Here is a 5,376-nt window from a genome sequence, read left to right as displayed (position 1 = left end):
AATGTTGGAGGGGCTTTTTTCCAGGGGAAGATGTAGTCTGAACCAGAGTTGAGGGACGGGATGCCCAAGGGGCTGCAACAGCAAGCGTCCATAATAGGAAACAAAGGAAAGACTCTGGTGCTCTTTTGAACAAGTTTTTGTAAGACTTGCCATCAGATTCCTTTTAGCCCATAAAGTTGGCAGTGCTGAAGTTTGGAATTCATTGTGATCAATTTGTTTCACTGAGAACTTTATGTCACTTTTAAAGCAAGAAATTTAGAGCTTGGTATCTTCACCAGTGGCTCTCAGTGACCATGTGAAGCTGAGGCGGTACACAGCTAAGACTTGGACAGCATGAAAAAGCACTTAATTGTCTGACTTCTGGGCAAGTTCAAGGTTTCCGCTGGTGAGGTCAGGCAAAAGGAAGAAAGTCCAGGATAGTGGAAAACTACATAACATATTATGTTACTCTCAGTTAAATCCCATAATTTTAAGGGAAAACAATCTTCAAAAGAGTCATAAAGCACATGAAGAGGCATCTTGAGGGGAGGCTTATCTAGATAAATCACAATATTCTTAGCAGCTGGATTTCAAGTCAAAATTTAAGTGAGAGGTAGTCTCAAAGATCTAGCTGCACATCTACCAGCTTGGAAAAAGCCGAAAAATAAACTAAAGGACCTTAGCCATGTAGTTGGCCGTGGCTCAGAAGTGTCTGGACAGATCACTTCTCTTAGAAGCGCATCTGATGGCAGAGACAGCAAAGGATGGCCAAGGAGGGTTGGGAACTTGAGAAAGGGAGAAGGACCCTTCCTCAATGTCCTCTGCAGGGGAAGCACATGATCACCACTCCTTCCATGACCTTTCATCAGAGATGATGGGAATAAAGCAACAAGTTGACTGGAGAGGCAGTGACTTGCTGATGACACACAGAAGGAAATGAGTATGATTATAAGCCTGGGGTATGCATGGTATGAGCTCTAGAGGCAGTGCTGCCTGGTTATGAACTCTGTCCCCAGAACTGGATGGAACTGCATGTGAATCCTGATTCTTTCAATTAACAGCTGTGTGACTGTGAAACATTCACTTTAACCTTTCTGAGCCTTCATTTTTAATCTGCAAAAGGAGGATTAACGATGGTACAAATTAGCATTAGCGTTTACAAGTCAGCATTAGGCAAAACAATAATTAAAGCCCTCACCACCAGTTTGTGAATTATGTTTCCTTTGCAAACAGTGTAGCCTGGAGCCCAGGAAGACTGGTGGTGTCCAGCCCAGAGTTTTTTCAGTTGAAAGCAACAGAATCCCAAATAAACTTTTAAAAAAACACAAGAAACTGCGAGCTATTTACAAATGAAAAGTACAGGGATGGTGTGGATCTTAGGCCCAGTTGGATCCAGGGGCTCAAATCAGATTACCACCCAACTTCTCCAGCTCTTGACTCCAATTTTTAATTTAAAATAATTTAGAGAGAAATTTATATTGCTACCACATGTGCCAAAAACAAAAGATAAATAATTAAATTAAGTGCAATGAAAGGAATGTCACAAAGTCCTAAGTACAACAACAAAAAAGCCCTCAAACAACCCAATTGAAAAATGGGCATAGGACTTGAACAGACATTTCTCCAAAGAAGATATATACTTACAAATAATAAGCACATGAAAAGATGCTAAGCATCAATAATCATTAAAGAAATGCAAGTCAAAACTCTTGGGCTGGCCAAAAATTGATTTGGGTTTTTCCATATTATCTTATGGGACCATTTCATAACCATTCAGATGGCTACTGTTCAAAAAAACAAACAAAAACTAGCAAATGTTGGGGAGAATATGAAGGAATTGGAACTCTTGTGCACTGTTAGTGGGAGTCTAAGATGGTATAGCCATTGTGGAAAATGATATGGTAGTTACTCAGTGGCTCAGTGGTAAAGAATCTGCCTGCAATGCAGGAGACTGCCTACAAGGAAAGAAATGTGGGTTTGATCCCTGGGTCAGGAAGAGCCCCCCAAGAAGGAAATGGCAAGCCACTCCAATATTCTTGCCTGGGAAATCCCATGGTCAGAGGAGCCTGGCGGGCTACAATCCATGGGGTTGCAAGAGTTGGACATGACTTAGCACTAAACCACCACCACCACCACCAGAAAATTTAAAATTGAATTACATGATAATCCAGCAGTTCTATTTTTGTGTATGCACCCAAAAGAAGTGAAAGCCGGGTCTCAAAGAGACGTCTGTATACCATGTTCATAGCAGCTTTATTCACATTGCCTGAAATATGGAATCCAAGTGTCTACTAAAGGATGAATGGATAAGCAGTCTAACCATATAATAGAATATCATGCAGCCTTAATAGGGAAGGAAATTCTGATACCTGCTACAACATGGCTGAAACTTAAAGACATTATGCTATGTGCAATAGGCCAATCACAAAAGGACCAACATTGTGTGATTCCACTTATATGAGGAACTTAGAGTAGTCAAAATCATAGAGACAGCTTCATTAGAGAATGATGGTTTCCAGGGGCTTGTGGAGGGGAGGATGAGGAGTTAATGTCTAATGGGGATCAAGTTTTAGTCTAAGATGAAAAGAGTTATGGAAATGGGTGCTAGTGATGGTTGCCCAAACTTATGAATATATTTCATGCCACTAAACTGTGTACTGAAAAGTGGATAAGATGGTAGATTTTATGTTATGCATATTTTACCCCAATTAAGAAAAAATCTGGGGAAAAATTCCTATCTAGATTCTGTGGCCTGCCCAAGACTCTAAGCATGAAAATGAGAGATAGAATGTTAAAGACACACCCAACCGTGGAGTGTCCTCAGTATAGTCAGTAGGACTGAAGGAGTAGAGGAAGGAAGACCTTCCTCACCTGGAGGGGATGCTGTGGAGCATCACGGTGGGCACACTGCATCACAGTCCTCTGCTGCTGAAGGACCTGCCTCTTCTGACCCTCCATCTGATCATACTTCTCTCAACTTGGGTGATGACTCCTAGTCTTAGCCCCGTGTCCTTGGCCCTCTTATCCCTGGACTTCCTCTCTCAACTAGATTACAGGACTCTGAGGGCAGGGCCGGCACCATGCTAGTGTTCTGTAGCTTGCACGTGCCTGGCAGGCACCCAGGGTGTGTTAGTTTTAGTCCAAGTTGTGGAAGGCAGCAGACCCAGTGAGTGGTCCAAGAGCTCCTGTGTCTGAACATACCAGGAAACCACCTTCTACCTCTTTTCTCTTTTTTGGCCGATTAATATATTTTCTATTTCTCCAGCCATCCTACAATCCAAGATTTTTTTATTTTGTAGGTGATGGATATTCTAAGTCCAAGGAGAGAGATATAATGAGGTGATCCAGATCCTAGCCTGGTAGGAGCAGAAGATAATCCTAGTCTTGGGCTTTTCTAATTTTCAAAGTGTGGAACACAGAAAATGAAGCAGAGGCCCCTACAGAGTATTTGCCTTGTTTGGTGACAAATGACCCTAAAAGAGGGGCTTTCCAGGTAGGTGCTAGAGGTAAGGAACCCTCGTGCCAGTGCAGGAGACATAGAGACATGGGTTCAGTCCCTAGGTCGGGAAGATCCCCTGGAGGAGGGCCTGGCAACCCACACCAGTATTCTTGCCTCGAGAATCCCATGAACAGAGGAGCCTGGTGGGCTACAGTCCATAGGGTTACAAAGAGTTGGATACTACTGAAGTGAGTTAGCACGCACACACGATCCTAAATGATGATGTCTTTCCCTCTCCACACCCTGACTTGAACTCAGGGACTAGGTAGAATGAAAGGAAGATAGGGTGATGGAGAAATTTAAGCATCAGCTCAGTTCTGGGTGGTTGGGTACTTTTCTAGTTACTGCAGCTCTGTAACAAATTACCCCAAATATAGTGGTGTAGGTGAGTTGGTGATAGGGAAGCCTGGCGTGCTGCAGTCCATGGTGTCACAAAGAGTTGGACACGATTGAGCAACTGAACTGAACTGAAGAGTGGTGTAGAATAACCATGCGTTATGCCCATGGGTTCTGTGGGTCAGAATTCAGACAGGGCATGGGGAGAACAGCTAGTCCCCAGTTGGACATCTTCAAGGTTGGAGGCGCCAGTCACCTCAAGGCTCATTCACTCACATAGAGGTTGGTATTGGCTGTTGGCTGCAAGGCCTCAGTTTCTCTCATGGACTCTCTTTCTGTAGGCTTGCATGGGCTTCCTCCCAACATGGAGGCTGTATCAGAGAACGGGGATCCCGAGACAGAGAGCACGTGGATGCTGTATCAACTTGCACAACTCTGCTTCCAAAGGCACTCAAGTCACTTCTGCTACTTTCTACTTTTTCCCAAGTGGGTCATTCAGGCTAAAGGGGAGTGGGGTGATATTCAACTTTATCTTCTGGGGGAGGAGTGTTAAAGGATTGGTGGACATTGTCAAGTCACCACAAGTGTCCTGAGATATGAGAAGTGATTTCATGACTTCAGACCTGTTTTTCTTCCCCTGTGTGGCCTGCGACTCCCTGCCATGCCCCAGGTTCCCAGGGAAAGCAAACTCCAAATCAGTCAAGCAGATGGAACAGCCAGCAGCTAAAAGGGAAGTGCCTGATGCCGCCTGGAGTGCTGCCTCTCTTCCCTCTGCTGGGGGAACTCTGGCCAGGGAGGGGCTCTAAGGGCTTCCTGATGTGCTCAGAGGTCAGTAGTCCAGGGCGGAGTCCACAGGAAGCATTCATTGGTTCATTCATTCATTCATCCACAAATCTTTCTTGAGCATAGTTTTCAAGCGCCCTTCTCAGCAAAAAGGGTGTTAAACAGATTAACCGACCCTCTCGCCTGTGCTGCTCAGCCCAGGGGACCAGTCTCAGGGAAGCTGGGAGAATACCCTACACGTGAAGCTCAGAAGACCACCTTGGGCGATGAGGAGAGGAACCTGCCTATCACTGGAGCCACTTCCCCTGCACAAGGAAGGGGCTGTGAGCGAGCTGGGACACCCCAGGACCGCTAACCCTACTTCTCGGTTGACTTTGCTCTTGATTGCTGCCCACACCCACCGGCTTTGAGCTCCTGGGAGAGGCTGGGAGACTCTACCGGTGCCCGTGAGTCACGAGTGTAAAGTAGGCCCAGGGCCTTGGCAGGCAGGTCTGTGCAAGGGTAAGGTGTCATTAGGTGAACGCTGACAAATGCTGCTTTCTCGAACCCTGGAGATAAAAGATAGGCTTCCCGTGCAGTCTTTTATCTCTCCCACTGTGCTGGGGTGGGAGCTGCAGGTCCCCGGGCAGCGGGGCAGCCAGGCAGCGAGGTGGGGGTGCGAGCGGGAGTGCGCGCGTGTGCGTGTGTGCATGTGCGTGTGTGCGCGCGCGTGGCCTTCCGGCAGCTGTCCCGGCCCCCACCCCACCCCACCCCACCCATCAAACCCGGCCCTGCGCGCC

The sequence above is a fragment of the Bos javanicus genome, chromosome 13, assembly GCF_032452875.1.
Source record: "Bos javanicus breed banteng chromosome 13, ARS-OSU_banteng_1.0, whole genome shotgun sequence".
Classification (NCBI taxonomy): domain Eukaryota; kingdom Metazoa; phylum Chordata; class Mammalia; order Artiodactyla; family Bovidae; genus Bos; species Bos javanicus.
Note: the sequence above shows the minus strand (reverse complement) of the source record.